At 36.2% G+C, this 23,976-nt stretch overlaps 1 protein-coding gene across 4 annotated transcripts in view; it reads right to left on the reverse strand.

Annotated features, from left to right (window-relative positions):
* LOC120345325 (protein GREB1-like) overlaps positions 1 to 23,976 on the reverse strand; it is a 76,407-nt gene that overhangs the window by 46,990 nt on the left and 5,441 nt on the right. For 3 of the 4 annotated variants that reach the window (XM_039414731.2, XM_039414730.2, XM_039414728.2), the window contains exon 1: positions 17,075 to 17,207. The exons of the other annotated variant lie outside the window; for it this stretch is intronic. The gene's annotated coding sequence lies outside the window, so the exon portion shown is untranslated. Of the gene's footprint in view, positions 1 to 17,074; positions 17,208 to 23,976 lie in introns of those variants that run through there. 4 annotated transcript variants of the gene reach the window in all.

A 23,976-nucleotide genomic window follows, 5' to 3' on the forward strand; every position in this document is an offset into this window, starting at 1 on the left:
AACGGTACTGGCCCTAACTAACTACGTCCAAATGTATTTGTATATTAATATTTCAAACAACCCACACAGCGACTGAAAATTGAATCATAACTCAAATCGTCTCGTGGACGGAAAAGTTTGAATACCCATCACTAACCTCAATGTCATGGAATTTAGCATGAAATCCTTCAAATTTTGATAAACTACAACGGTAATCTTGGCACAAATCCATTTTGCTGTTGCTACTACTAAAAAATGAAATAAATCGCGATACCAATCAACCCAAAACTTTATCGATGTTAATTATATTGACCTGAACACAAAAGATCGCCAACTTCAAACTACGTTCAACAGTTTTGATGTGTCAAACAAAAGCAAACGTAATGGAGATAACTGACAGCAAGACAATGTTTATCAATTAAACGAGCCTGGACATCTAAAGGCGGATTCATATTTCTTAAAAACGTAAACGGCTAGAAAAGAAAGATCGCGACCTGCCGATGAATCGTGGAATGTCCATCGAATTTCAACACGCAAAGTTTCAATAGAGCTTGAAATCAGATACTGGTTGTATAACACAAGGCCAATAGCTGAAAGATATAAAAAGTTTTTGTCATATAAATCGCATCTCTTAAAGATGAATGGAGCCGTTGGATATCCAATACTGCAAGTAACAATTGAAAACCACCACAAGGGCTGAGAAATCGTTAAAAATGAATTTGAACAAAGTAAATAACGATGGGAAAATGTAACATGGACGCCAGTAAGACCAAAATGCTTTTATACTTTACACCAAACGATTTTAAAAGATTCATCTCAAATATCACAAGTTCGACACATCTTACATAACGATTTTATGGTTTCCTTTTTACTCAAGTCATGGTCTTTGTTATCCTCCAAATATAGCACTCTGCTTGAGTAATTGTTTTTCAGACATCACATTGGGTTTTAATCTAGCTATTATTACGTAACTATACTTTAGAAGCGTCCCACATTGGTATATTTTAACAAAGATGCGACTAGGTGATATTGATTCTGGGATTTGAATGTAAACTTGTGGAACACCTGACTGCACTGGGCCATCTCTGATTCTAGATCTATACCTAAAGTATGCCGGGCTATTCCTACAATCTACATCGGGAATAAAAACAATTAATTAGTATTATTGTCAATGACAATTTAACGAAATGACAAAATACCTCGTTTCGGGAGATCCTTTGGTATGCGATCAAAAAACGTTAATAATTAGCATAACGACGTTATAAATGATTGAAATTATGTGGCAAACATTTAAAGAATAGTGATAAATCTTTTAACTTATCAGTTCATCAATCAACCAATCAATGGAAAGCTGATTAATAACAAATTAAAGGAAATTATGTATTTGAAGCGATATTGTAAGTTGTAACGATAAAAAGTCGTTTTACGATTGAACATTTTAAAATGGTTCGCACTCAAGACTGTGGATTAACAAATGGATGAAATAGGCGGCTTTCTCCAGAAAAACACCTCGCATAATGACACCAGGCCACATGAGTTTTATCATATGCGCTTGAACCTAAATCCCTAATAATCGGACAAGCGCTTAGCATTTATTAGTAACTTGCGAATTTAGTTTCAGAAAAATGATAAGGATAAAATCAGTGATCAAATTTTAAGTACAACTAATTGGCGCTGAAGACAAGGCCAGAAATTTTCAAAGGGAGAGAGGGGGGTGGGGGGGTTCTAAAATTTCTAATTGCCAAGTATCAGCTAGCGGTACCCTAATTAGCGCGGGCGGGTAACTCACGAACAAACACATGATTTTGTATCTTGCACTTATACTTTCGAATACATATAAAATGTGAAGTATAGTTGAATACGTATATCAATGACTGTAAATTAGCACTACTACAAAACACCAACCTCTTTCAAGTACCAAACACGGAGGATCGATAGTACATGTAGAAACTATACATTATGGTTCGCAATCAACTAATTAAGCAATATCCGTCCACGCACGAGGCACACATCCGTACAGGTGATTTGCATTGTTTCTAGAATTCAATCCCAACTCATATTTCGTTTCCGCGTGCTTCGAATTTGACTGGAGACGTCCACTCACTAACAATTTCGCTACAGCATTGATGGCTATCGATAGACCCAAATAAAATTTCAAAATTACGAAGAGAAGATCTACTCTTACCGAAAGAATCTGTAAGGCTCGGGTATAAAGGATAACTATCATCTAGTTCTGTAGCAAAATTGTAAGCGCCATTTTTTAGTCTATCTGAATCAAAAGTCTTGTTACACACTAAAATAAATGTATTTCTGTAACGTTTTGTATGACCGACATCAGTCAAATTGAAATACGCTTGTCTGAGAAAGTTTAACCTTGGTCAGACGAAACGTTGCAGGAATACATTTGTGTTAGTGTGCAACAAGGGTCTTGAATTAAATAGAATAGTCATCTTCATTCTTGCCACAGCATCGCATTATACGAATCCACTTGCGCAAAGGCATGCCATCGAGCAAAGAATGGTAGTTAGTCTAGCCCTAGCGTAACCCCAACTTTCCAGATCCAATTTCTGCACCAGTTTTAATTCGGTTATAGGCTCCAATCCCTAACCGTAGTTTAATATTAATCCCAACAAAAATTTCAATGTCAAACATCATCAATATCTACCGTGAATACTCGACATGTGGTTTACGGTACTCTATACAAACACCGCGCGGGCTAAATTCAAATACAACGTTATTGGCAAGTCCCAAGGTCACTCACTGATAAAGTAGTTCATTCAAGTTCATTGCAACTGAATAATTGATGAGCGTATATTGTTCGCGACGAACTTTGCAGCCAACAAAGTTCAAAGTCTTGGTGCATGTACATGTACTTGGTGAAAAACCGACGAGGGTGCGTGAATATGCAATGCAATCGAGATTTGTTAGAGTTACAAATATTTATGGTTAGGTCATAAAAAAGATTATAAAATCAGATAACGCTTCATGTAAATATCAAGTGATATATTAACTAAGTGCGCGTTATCGCGCCTTGAGAAAATGTTTTACGGTAATGCGGACGACCCGCAAAACCACCCCCCTGGCTACGTCCCCGTATTACTGTATTAATTATTATCTCGTCTTCCTTTCGTAGATTTCAAAGACCAAAACAATCTCAATTTTTGGAGAATTTGTTCACACCAACTCACTCAGGAATAAAAGAGACACTTCTCTGCGCAAAGTTACGAGAAACCACTGCAATGAGACTAAATAGATTCATGGTAGTACATTACGCATCACAAAAAGTCGACTGATAAGATATTTGAAAAGCGGTTCAAGTTAAGACGGTCGGGAAAACAATTACGAAGTAATGGGATTCACCTGCGTTTCAGATTAGAAATATGCACCAGGCGTAAAATCGATTCTACTACCCATGATATTTCCCCTAAATATACGACTTTGTACTTCCAGAACCCTGGACAGCGCTCTAACAAGACGTACGATACCACGATATTCAAGCTACTGGAACCCCTCACCTCTAGGATATTGTTACATAAACTCGCTTCCTCTCTAATCAGCCCCAATAATGGCCTTGAACCAACAAGTTACATAAACCGTGAAAGTTTATCGCTAGGTAAAACGGACCTTCCAAGTGACCCACGACTTGACAAATTAACAACAAACAATAATACAACTTGACCTAACAACCTTACGCTATCCGTCACTTACTCAGTTCATCTATACATACATTGACGAGGGAAATGACAGACCATCGAACGCAAGACAAAGTAGCGCCAGGTGCAGAGGGGATTAATCTTTCTCGACGGGAGTCAAAGACAAATTCCCGGATGTGGAAGTCCAACTGCAGCGTTATTAACAACGTATAGACGATTAATTATAAAATAGTCAAGGTATAATTCAGGAAAGGTCTCGCACTAACACAGTCATGTTTAAATGTAAGACGCTAACTCGCATAAAAATTTTGGCGTACCAACTACGATAGTTAAAATATATTCGACAAATAGAATTATAAAAAGGACAGAAATAAAAAAATCGCCATTCTGATCGGTTGAGGCAATCCACGCGTGAACCAAGGGGACAGGCAAAATTGTCTGAGGTAACGATCGGTGGTGTTGCCATATTCAAATAAGATAGAAACACAGCACTAAAAATGATATCAGTGATTCATCGTCCTTTGTTAGCGCATAAACAAGATCGAATTGAAGAAGCGAGGATCGCCCATCGAAAGAAATGACTGTACGTTTTTTCCTCAGATCGCAAAAAAGGTTGAGTTATAATTTGGTAAGGAATGAAAAATAAACCCAGAAAATAGAAAAATGAAGCAACGAAAACTTCGGCGTTATTTTCCAATAATTTTCTTTCATATTTCGAAGTCAAATTCACAAAACGAAGAAAAACGACAACGGAAATTACCGCAAGATTATCTTATATTATGTCGCGATTGTGCGATGCCGTCAGTTACCCCAGTAGCCAAACGAATTTTAATTCGATTTCGTAGTCACCACTTAGTTACAAAACAATAAGGCAGTTCTGACAAGCAATACAAAACAAAAAACGCATGCGACGAGAAAATGTTGAAACCCCACAAAAACCTAACATTCTGTCCTATATATATATATATATATATACCGGAAAATGTATCGAATCACCCACATTCGCACTAATCGAAAACAGACGGATAGTAACACGAGCATAAAATGATCTCCCTGTCAGAGAGTTTTCGCTCGTGTCTGCAGTGGTTCGAGTTACTATCGTATACAGAATCCTAGCACGATGCTAGAAGTAATTCAACTCTCACAAACGTTATTATTATTATGATCGACAGTCAAATTCACTGGCGATATTTGACGCAAAAAGGACGCGAGTTGCAAGATAAGGAAGCGAGATAATGAATTATAATGTCCGAACTCCGAACCCAACGATAATGCAACTAATTATAAAATATTCTAAGTCTAATTCAGGGAAGACATGGTCCGAACACAGCCAAGTTCAACGAAGCGGCTCACTCGTAAATCAAGCAAAATTACAACAAATTTTGCACAACCGACTACTTAAAATAAATCCGATAAATACCCTTGTAGAACGCGAACGGATGGCGAGGGCGAAATGCAACAAGTATCCGGTGCAACATGGATATTATTTGGAAGCTTAGGCTATTGGTGTGTAATAACATACTGTACATTGGTTGATGAATGTAAACATACGACGCTAATCTTTTAAAAACTCAGTCAATTAGTAAAGGAAGGGCGAAAAGTACTGAATTTTTAATGAGCGCACCTTCCGATTTAAATAGATTGTTTATTCTATCTGGTGTGGGAGTTAAATATCATTGTATTCGACAAATTGGCTCGTTTGCATTCACTTCCCGGGATTGAAAAAAACAGTGCACACAGTCCATAGATGATGCGTGTCTAAATGAGGATCTTTTATCTTCACCCAAACAAGATGAATCAGAAATACGAACAAAAATCGATTCTGTGTCCGGATGGTGTTACTTTCTCAGAAATACTCCATGATCATAATATTGAAGAGCATACATAATTAAAATGATAAACATATAAACGATTCTTGTTAATTTGTTAGATTACATCCATATGTCAATAGCATGAGTACTTCCTGGCATTTGACGACGATAAAATTATATTTTAAAAAATGATTTTACGAAGAAAAATTCAAACACTTATTATGATTATTACTTCCGAAGTATGTGAACCAAGATGGCGGACACCGGAACGTAGTATGTGTACCAGGTTAGGTTTAGGCCTTGATTTTGTTCGAATTTTTCTTATTTTATTCCTATTGCGAGTTCGGGGACTAGCCAAGTGACTCCCGTAGTATTTGTACCTGAAACTATGGCCTAACCCTAACCCTAACACATACTACGTTCCGGTGTAGTGCTCTTCTACGTTAAACACGAATTGCGAAATAATAGGAATCTGCGTATCTAATACCCCTCGTAATGTTTACAAACAACGCCATTGCAAGTTCTTATTTTAAGTTATTCGAAGGTCGTACCACACACTAACACAAATATATTCTGAAACATTTTTGTTAGTGTGCGACAAGTTATCACCGGCACAAAAGAATAGAAGGAGACGTAGGTCGTCCTGCAGAAACCAAATCAGTAGCGCGATTTGTCATTTCGTTATTTTATGTTCAACCCTATCTATTCTGTTCCCAATAATATTTACAGATACAAAACCTGAATTTCGAATATTCAATTTATAACGGGAAGTGCAACAAATAACGATTCGTCATCAACCTCTGATCGCAGGAAATCGCATCTTGTGATAAAATATGACTTTGAAAATATAGTCCAACTTTATTTCGTAATGACCGTCTGCTGGTGAAGCAGCAGTTAGTCAAAATATGAATCATCGGGGATTTTGCTGTTGTCAACAAATCCAGTTTATTATGATTTGTATAAGAAATGAACTAAGGATTATTTTCATTACCATATTTAGCGAGAAATCACTAATTAAATGAAATCGGCTGGGAAGCAAGATTGCATTCTGACGGGGTAAATCACATTGGTTTTGTGGGTATGCGATTTTGGTGTGGTGTCATCTATTTAATTATTGAAAATTGCATGATTTTTCAAGTAAATTTGTTTAAAGCAAGGTCACGAGCACCCAATCAAAGGTAAATGAGACTGATATGCGAATTACGGGAGATCTCTGAAGTGCCGGCGGTCCAGAAGTATGTGTACCAATCAGTGTTCACTATTAGCGCACTTTTTTGCGAAAATTGCGAAGCACTTTCTCAACTTTTTTTAGGGACTGCGAAATAGCACTTTTTTCCGATTTTGAATGGAATAAAAATTCAAAGTTAACAAATATTTTCGAGTATTAAATTGACAAATAAGTAACATACTGGTACTTTTGTAACTCAATTCTGCATATCATAACGATATTTACCGGAATTCTAACCTATGAGATGCAGACATAGGAGATAAAGCTTTTGCATTAACGGCAAAATTCTTGTTTATAATATGATTATTATACAAGCACACCGATTCCGCTTCTCCCGGGGCGTTTCTTTGAACGAGAGTGGTCATGTGACTATCAATGATATCGATGAATTCAAAATGACTATAAAAAGTGTTAGTAACGTGTTATAGTCACTTTGGATGAATTGTGACCAAACTGCACGATTTTCAAATCAGACGAAACTTTTAGCTGCATGTCACAGATTTGCAAAATCAACAAATTCACAAAATACCATTAAGTGCCATTTTATTGTAATCACAATGTTGAAAGGACGTGGCATTTTCCGGAATTTTGCGATATTTACACAACTATTTCTCATTGATATGCGAGGAGGGGTGGGCAAAATTCAATATTTTTTTAAATCGAATATTTTTAAGGAGTACCGAATAAACGTGGTGGAAACATTAAAAAATCGGCAACAAAGCCTTTTTACTGGTTAATTCCGTTGTAATCGCTGATTGTTCTTGTCACCGATCGTTTTGGCGGCGATATCCAGGTTTTGGGTAATCTATATTCCCGCCCTCTCTTTTTTACAAATATATATATGGATTCTTGTGGGTCGGCGGACATCGAAGTTTTATATTTCGTGTTTACCCGTTCGTTCACATCGGCAACAAATTAACATTTGCGCTGGCTTTAATATTACCTATCAAGATTTGTAAATTTACCGTCCCAATTTTATGCGCATGGTAATATTATTGTCCATACCGTGATGCAGATATTTATTAAGACGATAATTAACTTTCTCATGTATTTCTATGGTGATAAACTTCGCAAATCTGAAATTGTGCCAATCCTGAATGTTGATTTGAAATAGTGATTGAATAATTCGGCTATAAAGGCATTTCTGCGTGGTCATAAGACGAGATGACGTTAATGAACAGCACTTCTTTTACAGGATATTTTACGTATGCGACTTAATGCTAAAAAGATTGGGCTCGAGTGCTTTTTTTTTCGAGTGCTCGAGTGCCTAATAGAGGGAGGTCAGGCGCTAATTGTAACTAATTCCCTCAAGTTTCAACGTGTTTACAACAAAACAATACCCCGGCGATAATTATAGCTAAAATGTTACCGAGCAATTCACAATTTTATTTATGGAATTTGCAAATTCACCTGTTTCTTGACGATTTTGATATTGTCACGCCCTAAATATTAGTGCAAAAAATACTCCCCTTGTTCCGCGGCGGTTTGACGGGTTCTCTGTTCCATTCTTCAGAAAGTTCTGACACGGGGGATATAGAATACTGAATCCGGAGGGTTGAATCTCTGTCCACTTACTGGTGATTTTCCGTTTTGAAATGCGTGAAACATTCTCTATTTTAAATTAAATGACGTTTCGCGGGCTAGAGTTCTCCCCGAAAATGATGTGTTCCAAACGTTAGTTAGACGATAGATAAAACATTAAATTAATAATTTTCGTGACGCCCCGTTTTCGAAAATACAAAGTTATATCGCGTTATGCGTTATGATACATTTGGAATGAAACATTATTTACGGTGAATTCAGATCACATTTTACTCTCCATGACACCCGGTATCCGAAAATACAGTTGTATCTCGAAAAATGTGTTTTGTTACATTTAAAAAAAAACATTTTTGCGATTAATTTAGATCATATTTTGCTTTTCACGACACCCTATTCCGAAAATACAAGGTTATATCGCGAAAATGTGTTTTGTTACATTCAGAATAAAACATTTTTGCGATTAATTTAGATCATATTTTACTTTTCAGGACACCCGTTTTCGAAAATACAAGGTTATATCGCAAAATGTGTTTTGTTACATTTAAAAAAAAAACATTTTTGCAATTAATTTAGATCAAATTTTACCTTTCACGGCAACCCGTTTCCGAAAATACAAAGTTATATCACAAAAAATGCGTTTTGTTACATTTATTTTGCATTCCCAATAAAATACATATTTTCCCTAATTAAGTTCGTCGATGAATCTGTTCCTGTCGTTCAAGCTCGACACACGTTTCGACGAGTGTGGGGCGGTTTTTTGATCGACGATAAATTAAAAAGTTGCCACACGTTATTTGTATAACGATAATAACTGAAAATTAAGATTTTATAATAGAAGTGAGTTTGTCTCAAGATGGTATTTTACGATTCCTGCCCACAGAAAATAAACACGCTGACAGGCTTGGTTATAACTGATATTCGTTTAATTTATTTTACACTATTAATAAACGCGCCACACCAATTGCGACCATATAAATTGCAGTCGCATCGGTATGGACTGTATGTTTTTGGCGCTTTCAAATTAATAATAATTTTCAACAACAATTTGTTTACAATTTTAACATCCCGCCGGCCATATATGGTCGAATAAAATGTTCACATATTCGAAACATGACTTGGCCAAGGATGGAAGGGATCACTAAAGAGCTAATAGAAAGTACATACGCGAGGGTATGATATTAATATCGAGAATATTTGTGAGCATATCACAGGACGGAAATATTTTGCACCCAGCTGTTTGTTGGCAGAACAACGATACGCTAAAGTTAATTGATCGAATACAGGGAAGTATTTATTTATCATCTCACTTGCGAACATCGAGGTTTTGGCGGAATTGTACGATCATGTTGTCTTTCTTAAATAATAACTTTTTCAATAAATGTTCATTTTACTTTTGCGTCTTTATTATATGTCTGGTTTTCATTTATTTTAAATTCGAAATTGTCCGAAATACTCCAACAGGTGTATAGGTACAATAATAATAGTACTTACCAAAGTACCTACCAGGGAAGTTTAATACACAGATGTGTAAAGGGCGTCGTAACTCCCGTTTATTAATTATAATTTTTTTTACATTCTGCCTAAAAAACAACGGCAGTCATCTCACGTAACTCTCGCGACCAAATCTTTTTTGTTTTGTATGGCATCGTCTTGGCGACGAATTTATTGCCGACTGAATTTTAATTGTGTTTTAGGTTAGTTATTTTCTGTTTGTTGGTTTCTAAACTTTACAAACTTGGGTAGCAATTACTATTAATGTGAGATTTGTGCATGTGGTCGAATAAAAATTATTTATCAAATGGCTTGGTATTTCGAGACACTCTCAAAATTATTTGGGATCCATTATCATATCATTCGTTTATTTTTTATATTCATGTTTTTCTCAAGAATCACCCTCGTTATATTTAGTGTACCTTCGCAAAAGAAAACTCTTTGATGTCATCGTTCCTATTAGTGTAATTGAAATATATGGAAACCTCGCAAGTGGCGTTGTGATGCGAATATTTGATACTAGGTCAGCAGCATTACAAAGAGTGCTATTTATGAATGCTGAAAGTACATGACATTACTAAACATTTTGCCAATATATGATGTTTTCTGCCCGATTTAAACTAACTCGCACGCAAACCAAGGCATGTGGACATTCAAAAATTACTTGTCTTTGGGTAAGCTCTGAAATAGTATAATATAAATGTAAATGAGAAATTAGGTCACGCTAGCTCACGAAACGGGAGGATTTTCAAAGTGATCTTGTGTAATATTTCGGAGAAAAAAGTTTGAAAGGAAAGTAGGTCAACCTATCTCCTAAAACAGGGGAGTATCCTGCGTAATATTTCGGAGGGAACGTAGGTTAACCTATCTTTCAAAACAGCGGGTGGCGACTTTCAAAGTGGTTCAAAATAACAAATTAATAATTATCAGATTAGGTTTGGGGATGAATCGAAAAGTTGAATTTCCAGCGCACCTAACCCTAATTCGTTGATTGCTATTTATATTTGGGGGGGGGGGGGGGGGGGATTATTTTGCACCGGATTTGTACAAACGATCCACCCTGTAACTGATATGGTTTCCAGCCGGCCTCCTGTCTGTTAGATGGAAGGAGTAACAAATGTGAAAGTCTTTGCTGTTTACGCGAGTAAGCAACTGACACCGTGATACATTGCATGAAAGTTTTGTCCGTGGCAGGTGTTAGCAGATGTCATTTCGTTGCCGATGAATTCGCTTGTTTTAATTAAACATGAATTCGCTTAAAGGGAACTCGGTTAACGAAAAGGCTTCTCTTTAATTCATAATATTAACCGGAGGAGCGCTTTTTCGAATATCTATGCCGTTTTAAATGGGTTATATGGAAGGCTAGGGCACCTAACTTGTTAAAATCGGCAAAAGCACTTTCGCACTTTTTTTTTGGACTGCGAAGCACTTTCGCACTCATAATTTGCTTAGAGTTAACACTGGTACCAATATGGAGGTAACTAATTTTGTTCGTCTACTTTACATCAAGTTGTGTAAAGGGACTGAAGCCCATGGGCAGGGGGGAATATTCACTTGGCTAACACAAACAGTTCCCGAACTCGTAATAGAACTAAACTGAGAAGAAACCTGAATAAAATTATGGCCTAACCCTAACCTGGTACACACTACGGGATTACCATAAAAAAATGAGACTGATATTCGAGTTAAATTACGGGCGCCCACTGAAGTTCCAACTGCTACAGGGATTATAAAGAATCATAGCACCGGATTGCGCATTAGTTATTACAGATTAGGGCGAGACCTGGGCTGCCCATGTCATTGCGATGAGAAAAACAGTTATGAGGCAATGTATTCCGCATAATTGTTCCAAGGACATAAAAACGGGTACCCCGTAGTGTGTGTACAAGTTAGGGTTGGTTTGCCTTATTTTAGTTCGATTACGAGTTCGGGGACTGTCTGTGTTAGCCAAGAGTAGATACCCTCACTGCCCATAGGTTTCAGTCCCTTTACCCAACTTGATGTAAAGTAGACGAACAAAGTTAGTTACCTCTATATTGGTGCATGCACTTCTGGAGCGCCTAAAACGGCTATATCAAGGTACAATATAAAACTGAGGTGAATGAGTGCATTGCTAATTACTCCGATAGTGCATTAATAGGTTAATTCATTCATAAAGGAATACTTTAAATATTATTGATTTTGAATATCTAAAATAGAATTTACTACTTGGAAGATAATGTTACATAAAAAATAGGACCTCCTGAAGTATGCGCATCAAGATGGCACCCAACCTGAACTCAGGTTGTGTACCAGGTTAGGGTTCAGGTCGTGCGACATCTTGGTGCGCATACTTCAGGAGTACCATATAAATATCCGATTAATTAATAATTATCGTTAGTCAGGGTTATAGCAAAATAATAATATTTGAATTACGAAAATATTGCCATAAAACTATTCCTGGTGATATATAATTTCGAAGCGAAGTTGTTGTTCATATCGACCAAAATAATATCCATTCACGTTAACATTATATAGGAAAACATATGACTATCAAATTTACAAGAAGTACATTATCAGCCGTAGCACGTGTTGATATGAATCATCTCGACTTCAGGAAAAACACCGTGTGTAGAATATTAGTAGCTAATCTTCACAAAGACCTCAATTATGGGCGTTACGCATACATAAGTAATGACTCCACATGGTCTAATAATGAGCAACTGCACGATAGCGATGACCCACTCAATGCTTGGATATGACCGATTTGGTTAAAAATTAATCAATGTTTACAACAGTTTATGTCAAGCTCGTCGTTGTGCACAATTGGCGCAAGGATTTAAAAAATCGCGGTATTCATCCGCGATATCGCCGAGCGGGTCAAGTCTTATCTGATGATGTACTATCCTAATGGTACTCCAGTAGTATGTGTACCAGGTTAGGACATAATTTTAATCCTATTTTTCCTATGTTAGTTCTATTACGAGTTCGGGGACTGTGTTAACCAAGTGGATATACCGCCTGCCTATAGGTCAGTCCCTATAAACAAACACAACCTAATGTAAAATAGGCGAACAAAATTTGTTACCTCCATATTGGTACACACACTTCTGGAGCGCCATCCTAATAATTCCAAATTGCCTATCATCTCGAACAATAAACCGCGCCGGACAAAAACTCATACTAGTCTCTCAAAATGTAGATGAGTTGGTTGTTGGGCTAGAAACAGACTTACCCCAACCATAACCAATGGCTATATTCGTACAATATTATCTTTGGATAACGGAAGAAAGAATCTTTTAAATATCACACACAAAGTACAACATTCTGCGTTACAATATCCCAACTGAGCTATATACTTCAAATAGCTATTTTCACTCTTGCTTTGCTACAGCATCCTTGCATAATATGTAGGCTACACAGATAGAAGGATATGTAATTGGTTCAGCTGAAATACAATCAACAGCAAGAACTAATAATTATGTAAGTTGACCCTATACCTAGCTACGAAACTTCGAATTTCCCAGTAAATATTAAAACTCAACTATGTAAGACGGGCCTCTTAGAGATGGGAAAACGAATATTAAAATACTCCAGGTTTACGTATAGATACATTAAGCAGGTAAATTTACAATGTCCATTATCTGACACGAATTCCTTTCAAAACTTGGCATTAACACTTATTGCATGCTAGGCTTGCACGTAATTTCCGGATTTACGGAATTACGGAATTATTTCGAGTTACGGAAGCGAAGTTACGAATTACGTAAAGTCGTAATTATTGGTCGAGCGCTTTCGCGATTGAAACGAGCTCTCTTCAGAGCAGTCAATTCCGTCGATTGTAAAAAATTAAAGTTTAAGTAAAAGAAGTTAAGAGTTCTGGTATTCGCAGCCGTTTTTCTCTCTCTTGTTATGCAGATGGGGAAGGCATAACGCGTCATTTACTAACCTATTATCAACTTATCTAGGATGGCCAATGTACATATTAACCATAGATAAGGAATAGAATTGTGTTGAGACCGATGGACATCAACACACCTGGTTTCAACTTCTTCGCGTGAAATGACTAAAGAATGTAAGAGATCAACTTATAAAACATGGTCTATGATAATTAATGTCGCGCTCATCAAACAGCAATATAAAGACGGAAGAGAAATTGCGTAATGAACCAACGCAACTTAGTCTTTTCGGCATCGGTAAAGCGATTGAGACGGCAGAGAAACAACAATACGACGGGATTTCCCGTGTTTATTCTGCGCGAGATCCATTTTCTATTACAAAATCTTGATGTTCTGTTATCGTTATCGTTTATCGTTATATATCTGTCCGGAATATGTTTTTCACAATGCCTCGCAATATGTCGGCCAAATATGATTACCTGTCTTTACCAAATGCGGCAACTTATTTTGATCTATCGTCGACTCTAATACCACCGGCACTCGACCAAACTTGTGTCAATCTTGGCAAATAGGACTTGAGTTAGAAAAATAAATTAATATTTTCATGAGTGCAAAATAAATGCCACAAAATGCATTGTTTTGCGATATAACTTTGTATTTTCGGAGAAGGCATGTCATATAAGTAGGGTATTTTAAACAATGCGCAAATAATTAATATTTGATTTAAATTTATCGCAAATAATGTTATAACTTTTAGGCCGCGAAATGATTTAATGTAAAATGAAGCATGGAATTCGGAATATCGTCAATAAGTCGGCATCAATAATTATTATAAAATGCTAACTAAGTAGTAAAGTCGGATATTGTAAAAAACGGTGAAATAACAAGTCTTCGTCGCGAGGCAAGCGAAAGTATAATCAAACGAGAGAATACGCTTGTAGTTGATTAATGAATTAGCAACCCGGAATTTTTATTTAATACGAAAGTCGTATTAATACGTTAATACGATTTTAAAAAAGTGAACTATCGTTTCTTAAATATATTACCAGTGTTGGTAATGATAAAATTAATCGCATAAAATTTGTTTATAAAGTGGATAAAAAAATCAAACCTAATACAAAAGATAAAAATCAGAATAAAATTATTTTGAATTCACTCCTTGATATTTGTCTTTAACATCTGTCGCCTGCGTGTAGTACTGCCGGGAATATTAAAACCAAACTTCGATGTCCCATTCGGAATAGAAGTGGATTAAATTGGTTGTTATGATAGGTTTAAATGTGTGAAAAAAATATCGCAATTACGGGGTCATTACGTAATCGATTTGGCCGTAATTACGGAATTGATTTTTGTCAATTACGTGCAAGCCTATTGCATGCATTGGTGCATATATCTGTAGTAACATGCTTTGAGCACTTTCGCTTTGAGGTAAACTATATATAATGAATATGATAAAGCTCCATTACAAATACTATATTTTTACGCAAACTGTATCTATAGTCAACAAGAATGGGTTACGAATGAAATATAAACAACGCAGGCAAAATAGATTTATCTTTGCTTTGCGTACGTTAACTGAATCTAAAAATGTAAACGTAATTTCTCAGAAATCTTCATATTTGAAAAACGAGATGACTAGGATTGTTCGTGCTGCATAATCAAATGAACTCATTGCACGGTTATGGTACGAGTCTTAATTCTATGTAATCAAGCAATGGATATTGGATAAGTATAAGAAACAAAAATGTACAACACAGTATAGATAGGACACCCGAGTTTCTATTGTGCTGTTTGTGGAATCGTCAAATAGTCATCGGCGGAGCGGGATATTCCTCGGAAGGATGTCATTGTCCACTGTTCGTCTGCTTGCGGGGATAAGATTAAAATTGTGAGGTCGGCAATCTTTGCACAACGCTTATATTATAAACCAAGCCCTGTCTTGGAAACGGCGGTAAAGAAACTTTCAAATACAGAAATGCATTTGTTAGTGTGCAGCAAAAATCTTGAAATAAAAAAAATATCCAACAATCAACTTTATCTTTGCATCATACGAATACGCATCCACTTGCATAGAACAAGGAAAGGTGGTTCGTCTCGCGCGACACCAAATGATAGTTACCGAAACCAAGTTATGAAAATTATTAGAGTTTTTACAAGCGGAAAGACCAAGATATCGCCACAATGCAAAAAAACAATACATAACAAATGGAGAGAGATCAAAACATCACGTAAATGCAAAAATAAAACAACACATAAGAAGCTAAAAGTTCTCTGGGTAAATTATTAGATCTGTGGATATACGAGATCGAATGCGTCCTTGAAGCTAGTCCGTTTTGTGGGCAACAACAATCAATATCGACAACCAACCGCCAACACTGCAGCATCGTATACAACAGGAAAAGAATTTAGGTCAACCGGACTTCGATTGTTGATGACTATGACGTTACAATGTTGCGTTTTAACTTCTTGAAGCCCGCGATTTCGCTATCCTTGTTTTGTAGATTAAAATGCCCAAATACTGATAACTCCGCCTAAAATGATGTTTTAACAAACATGAAGTTTCATAATATAAATATTATTTCACATATTATTTACTAGAAAAAGTGGCACGATTATCGGGTTAGTATACCTGCCTCGCTAACTATTAAAATCAATTAAATGAACACGCAAACGCAGAATAATGAAACTTGCAGCTTCGCCAGCATTACCGCACTGTGATTATTTCAGAAATATCGCTTCATTCAAAGCCTTTACCTACCGTAATGTAAGTACTATCTTATGAACGTTATACCCATCTACTTATACGGCACTCATCGTTTTATTTGTAGTGAAATAGGATGGCGATTACAATACTAAACTCATTTTAAGTCTATTATGACCAGGTTAAGTTTTACATTTCGAGGAATAATACTGCAACCAACGCTAAAATAAGTAAGCTGACCTGAAAATTGTGCATTGTGTATAAACAACTAAAACAAATGTATATTTTTGTTGTAATTGTTAGGGTCACATAAACGCTAGCACAACGGGTCACGGAAGTCTATTTAAAGCCGTATTGTGGGATGGACGTGTCCCAAAAATATCAAACAATATGCCAACTTTTACGTACTTCTATATTTAGAATATATATATAAACGCCCGGAAAACCGCAGTTAGACGAGGATAATTATGAATAACTAACTATAAATATATGAAAGATATAAACTTGTAGATATAACGCTGACTCTGGAGAACAAACACAACTTGTCAAAATCGCTATCGGCAAGTAAACGTGCTTGTTTTATAACTTTGTTCTCAAAGCTTCTAGCAGATATCGCAAAAGCAAATAAACTCGATAAAAAAGACGGCATCAGAATCAAATCCTAATTCGCCAATTATACGATAGTAAATTGACTGAAAAACATAACTATTCATACGATTTTTACGATAAATCAACGAATTCATTGTCATTTGCATATTGAATTAGAACGACAAAAAATTAAATCGACTCACCAAGTAACAGTCTGAAACCTTTAATGTTGCAAGAGACGTGTGGAATATTCACGAAATCATAGTTAGGCGTAGCAGAATAACACAAAATTACAATTTTTATTCTATTCTATGCTGTTAATAGGAAAAAATATAAATTTAACTAACAATTGCTGATAAATGCCATTAAAATTTAACTCAAAAATTTATCAATTTAAAATTCAGAGACTTGACAGCTCTTCGACCAGGAGGAGAACGCTTGACTGTTGCCAGGGATCGAATATGGCCGTCCAACGTCCTAACGCCAATTAGGAATGAATAGAATAAGTGAGGGCTGGTATTCAGCGACGTACATCTATATCAGTACATTACCATATTGGTCTAGATCAGGGGTTGCAACATTTTTTGTCGGTGGGCCATATAACACACTTCAGACATCTAATTGGGCCACACAAAAATTTAGTTTTTTCCATCTACACAGCGAGTTACAGTGATAAATGCAGCGGGCCAAATGAGAGCAAAACATTATATATTTTTACCCATGTGAGTGCATTTTTAAACATTTTATGTTGATGGGGAAAATTCTGACGAGGACCACACTCAATGGCTTGGCGGGGAAGGTTGTGGCCCGCGGGCCGTCTAATGCATACCCCTGGTCCAGGTGTTAGATTAGCAACTGTACTGCTAAAATTATAAACAAATTTGGTGCCGAACACAAAAAAAATCAAAGATGTATATTCTGGTCGTTTCAGTTCTCTTCACTTTTGTAAACAAAATTATTTACACTCAGTTTTCGGTACAAAAACAATAAGATATAGTAAGATAAACTTAACTGAACTGCTAAGCTTTCAATGCTGACCAATAAATCACGCTGACCTATACTATACACCAGGTTGACACTGCCTTTCAGCTTCAATGGCACTGACCTCACGTGTCGTTAATTTAGTATGAAAAACAATGAAAGGAGAGTATCGATACGTTAACACGTTCTTTCTTTCGCTAACCGACTCATACCGTGAATTCTTTGAGCATGACTTTACTCGACAACGCGTTGGTAGATCAAGGTAGAATTTTGGAATTACTTTAAAAATATGCTGATTATGCTAAATTCTCAAAATCGACAAATTCAAAACTCTTATTGAAAAATGAATCGAACATTGTAATTTAAATCTGATTTGTTTACTCTAGGAAAGGTCACAGGTCACATGAACTCCCGAATAAAATGAATGCCTCCTCTGTCGTGCTAGATAGCTCGCATAATACGAGTAATCAAGCGATCATATCAAAAAGTCCAAGAAATTCAAATTCAAAACCGCCAGTTAAGTTTACTTTATACTGCAATCAACTTCCTAGTTAGAAATGGGCGACAGGCAAAATTTGTTGAACCGAATTTTTTTTAATTTATTTTGCAAATATTGAGTTCATTATTAATTGAAACTTGAAGAGTATTCATTAAAATGTATCGGTAACATTCAAAGAACCGCCAATGCGCCCTCATCTCCAATTCTACGATATTTTTTTTCACATAAATCAGTACTTTCCATAACCAATTACGCCTTGGAAACATTACAGTCAACATTCCGAACCGAGTTGTAATTCTGCAGTATTCCATCGATACCAGAACCTAACAAATAAAAATTGAGTACACCATTGGTGGCGGAATTCCGTACAAAAATCGACGCTCTTTTTTCGCATACTTTACACCAAGTTGTGTAAAGAGACTGAAACCTATGGGCAGGGGGATATTCACTTGGCTAACACAGCAGTCCCCGAACTCGTAATAGAACTAGCATAAGGAAAATCGAAATGTAATTATGGCCTAACCCTAACCTGGTACACATACTACGGGAGTCGTCAAAAATCGACAAATCAATCTAAATGCCTACTCGAGCATTTATCACAATGCTCCTCTCACTAAAGTCAAAACATCTAACGTGTAGCATAGCGTTTATATAATTACCTCTTTGTGTCGCAAAACCGAAAATCTGCACTCCGGTGACATCGATACAATAACAAATACAATATGTAACCTTAGATAACGTATCACGATTAAAAAAGTATGAAAATATGTGGTAATGCATCCGCGGAGGCGTTGTCTCCACTACACACTTCCTGTGTCATGAATTAATGCACGCTCACAAATGATGAATACTATTTGTATGACTGATATAAATGCAATTATGACTTCACAATCTTATTGATAATTTCCAATTAATAATATATATCTCATGAAAGAGTGTTCATTATCGTCATGCCGAAGTCCCGCGCCCTACCTTTAACAATAACGGTAAGGTGTTATTTCAAATAAATATGTTTAATACCTTAATTATCCTAAAGCATGCTGCCGAGAGGTGGACGTAGCTTTGAGCGAGTTCAACTGTACTTTTAAGAAATAAAAAACAGCAGTTGCTCTGGTTTTTGTCAGCAATATTTTCACCGATGTCATTTCACAAAAAATATTAATCGATATTCCCATTATGTTTAATAAAGGATCTACTAAATTACAATATTAATCCGTCGAAACGCTTGCGATAGCATATCCTCTAAAATTTTCGAATACCAATTTTTTTCAAAAATTCCACTACAAGCTTACGGTCAGTCATCTCACTCAGATGCTGTCATTCATTGCTACAACATCACAGGTCACACATTCGTGTGTGTGCGCGCCCTGACCATGTTGACCCACTCGAGATGGAAAACAACTCGCCGTTCTAAACTGGAGCAATGGCCTTACCTTTGCAGAGTCGGTAAAAAAACAACCAAATGAAATATGCGCGCGAGAATGTACCACGGGATAATCAAACACTGCGGCCAATGAGCGGTTGATATTGTCGAGTGAATGGCAAATAAAACGGCAGGGCAATTAAACATAATGTGTATACAACGAATACAGCGATATCGAACATGAATATTATATCGGATAACGTACAATAGGTTTTTATAGCCACGTGGACGTGGGTGTGTGCTCTACCTGAGAACTGACCGTAACAGCACATTGGGTTCCTGACATTCATAAACACTCAGGGGTAAAACAAACGAAAATAAAAATTACTATAACCGAATACCTGATAATATACCTTTTTATGTTGACGCTCAATTTTGATTTAAATAAAGACCTAAATTCTTAGAAATGCACCAATTGAGGTAGGATGCTAATTTCATTTTACCGAATATCACTAGTAGGGTTGCCACTTCTGGATACATTTTTTTTCGAATCGAATCTCGAATCAAAACTTTTCGAATCGAATCTTTCCGAATCTGATTCCATTAAGCTTTTTTTTTTATTACATGCGTATGTTTGCCCAAAGTCACAAAAAAGCTCAAATCTAGAAGAAAAAAATTTGAAAATGGAATAGGCTATATAGCAAGGATGATAAGGGTTTTTCAGTGAATAAGCCACACTTATTTTCATCATGATAAAAAAGATGTAGGTCATAGATATCACTAATAAATGCATTGATGAAAAACTTGCTGTTGCAACTTATCTGTGAGTCTTACAATACTGAGTTATTGTGTTATACTTGTATCAGGGCTGAGGCAATTTGATGGAATTCATATGAGAAAATAAGCAGGGAACAGTTGTACTGTTATGTCGTAAACACAGTAACAGCACTGCTTTTCCTTGTCCCACACCAGTATATGTGACCGTGGTATTTCCCTTCTTGTTATATTGAATTAAGGCCGGCCTTATTACCGATTCTTTATCTTCAAAATCTTAGTACAATATTTTATATTTATGCTAGCAGCATAGAGTAATACGACAAAAACATTCTAATTGCATCTGAATTACTATAAATGGGAAATGCTTACAAGAATATGATTGAAGACGATAAAATTAACCACGATTAAATTAAATTCGATAAAAACAATCGTTCATCCGACTACGATTGCGAACAAAAATTTCCATAAATATTAGAGAAAGTATTATTTGTGGCTAACAGCGTTATTGGCTAACTCGGGCTTCATTATTAATGTGGACTACGTTTAATTTCGTAATTCAGAAAGTCCAAATGTGCATAATGGACGCCGCGCTGACGAGCGATAATTGGTTGACGCTTTATCTCGATCGGACATGGTCGCTGGGGCTAAATTAAGACGACATTCGCACAGTATGCTCGGTCTGGTATGAAATCTGCCACGTGTTGATGTAAAACAGTGCACAAGTTGCCATTCCTCAAGTATTATTTACTCCCACCTGTCCGTTATGACATTTGCTCGAAATAATCCGAAATGTTTTATTCGCTTGTATCGCGCTAACAAAATTAAAAGTAAATACTACTTTTTTTTGTAACAGCTGAAAAAAGACGTGTATGTACTATTACATTATGTCCCCCTGATTTCGTTTACCGCCACTCGAGTGGAAGCCTGACAAACGCAAACAAAATAAATATATATTTTAGGATGAGAAACATGATTGTCAATTAACATTGCCGGCCGATGAACTCATTCAGTAATAGTCTCTTCAAATGTACGCAAAATATTGCTCTCAGAACAAAGTTTAAATTAAATTTCAATCAAAATTAAACATTATCTAGACGTCGGTGGCCGATTCTTTATCCAATCATGCCAGGGCGTACAATAACTTAGTCGCAGCGCAGGTGTGCTGTTGAAAATTTTCATCAAAATTGTCACGAATTTTCAGGTATACGATCCATTTAAATTAATGGCGCATAATGGAAACTTCGGCTATTTAGTGGAAAACTGAACTCGCAGTTTGCTGGTAATTACGCCACACATCATCTCGAGTGATGCGTAAAAGAGTGTGTTGTGTCGAACTTGAAACAAATGACGGCAGACAAGTAAAAAAGTCAATCACGAAAAATTCATTTTCATTTATTTACGTCCCGTAATTTGTTGCTATTTGGAGTGCCGCATAAACGCATTCGGCAGTTTTAACGCCACCGAAAACAACGATTAACAAATGTTCAATGTTTTTCTTTCGGTCCCGTAATTTGGTGTTATTTGGAGTGCTGCATAAACGCATTCGGTAGTTTTAACACCGCCGAAAACAACGATTAACACACGTTCAATGTTTTTTTTTCGGTCCCGTAATTTGGCGGTATTTGGAGTGCCGCATAAACACACTCTGGCAGATTTAAAGCCGCCCAAAACGACGATTTAACAAACGTTCAATGTTTTTTTTTTTCGCTAAATCGCTCTCTTTTTCCGAATCGCGTAAATCTGATTCGAATCGATCCGGAAAAGATGCGATTCGAATCGATCCGATTCGTAAATCCAAAAGTGGCATCCCTAATCACTAGGTTATTTTAATTTGATTTGTGTGAAAAAAATTACATGGAACACTATACAAATTCACGTCTTTCGCCAATAATAATTGATTTTTAATCTACAAATACAACACACAAATACAAAATGTTATGTGGGAATAGAATACTACACAATTCCGTACCATAACCTTTTCATAAATAGGAAAAACATAATCTTTTCCAACGAAATAGCAGTGGTTGTGATCTATTGTTAGATCATAGTAAGACATTTTCGCTATCGTTTCGTCACCATCACTTTTCTCTAATAATACCGGAACATGATCTTTAGCTAACTAGTTAACACGAATATACACAAATTGACACCATATTGCTTTTATGAGACAACTATGTTATGACTGTTAGCGGTCAGAACTTCAAAGACCTGAGTAATGGACATGACATCATGCTGAACTACGTGACTGACCACATCCAGGAATGGCGGACAAGAAGACGTGAGAGAACTCCAATTTAAATTAATAGTGTTACTATTTATTTAATTTAATGTAAATGAGACCATTAGTCGTACTCGTATCCATTGTAAGTTGACTACGATGTGAAACAATAAAGCGTCTCGATACAATCAAAGAGGAAAAGGAAATAAGAAATCAGTAAAGGTAATCATGAAATTACTGGTAATTGAAAATGGGTACTCCCGTAGTGTGTGTACCATTAAAATTAAATCCGAATTCGCTAAATACGACGGTAACATTAACGCCAACTTGCGGATTTAAAATGGCAAGCACAATCTTACAACTAAGTAGATTATGTTACAAACACGCGCGAAATATTTGACCTGTAGTTTGTACATTGAGATAATAAAACAACGGAAGCAACCGAGCCTGACACACGAGGCGAAAATGGCAGCGAAATATGTCGGTCAGTGAAAACGGCGCCATTTTGAATTAGATCGCTCGTCGTGAGCTTCGCGGAATTTTTTTACGGCGCTACAGTATGTAGTATGTGTACCAATATGAAGGTAACTAATTTTGTACGCCTACATTACATCAAGGTGTGTAAAGGGACTGAAGCCTATGGTCAGGTGGTATATTCACTTGGCTCACACAGACAGTCCCTGAACTCGTAATAGAACTAAAATAGGGAAAATCGGAATAAAAATATGACCTAACCTGGTACACATACTACGGGAGTACCAAATAGAATAACTCTTATATAGAACGTTAGAACTTCTACAGTATCCATTCTACAGTATCCACGCTACATATGAAATAAAATACATGGATCGAAACATCGTGTGTGGAAGATTTCCGCGTTGTCTGTTTTCACCAATTGTTACTAACGAATAATAAAACGCTTATACATTTAAATGATTATAAAAATAAATTCACGTATTCTTAACCCATAATAACTATTAAATGATATACGACAGTAACGACTGCATTGATTACGGAGCAACAAATAGTCCAGCAAAAGTGGAAACTGATGAATAACATAATGCATATGGAATATTCGAATAAATGTTCATTCGATAAAAAAATAAGATCTCAATATATAATGAGTTTACACCTTTTAGTATATTATAAGTTTACACCCGACGAAGTGAAAAAATAACGATTGCTACTGATGAATAATATAATGCATATAGAACATTCGAATTTTGAAAATTGAGACCTTAATCTATAAAAAGTTTCAAATTAAACA

This window comes from Styela clava, chromosome 8 (genome assembly GCF_964204865.1).
Source record: "Styela clava chromosome 8, kaStyClav1.hap1.2, whole genome shotgun sequence".
Lineage (NCBI taxonomy): Eukaryota > Metazoa > Chordata > Ascidiacea > Stolidobranchia > Styelidae > Styela > Styela clava.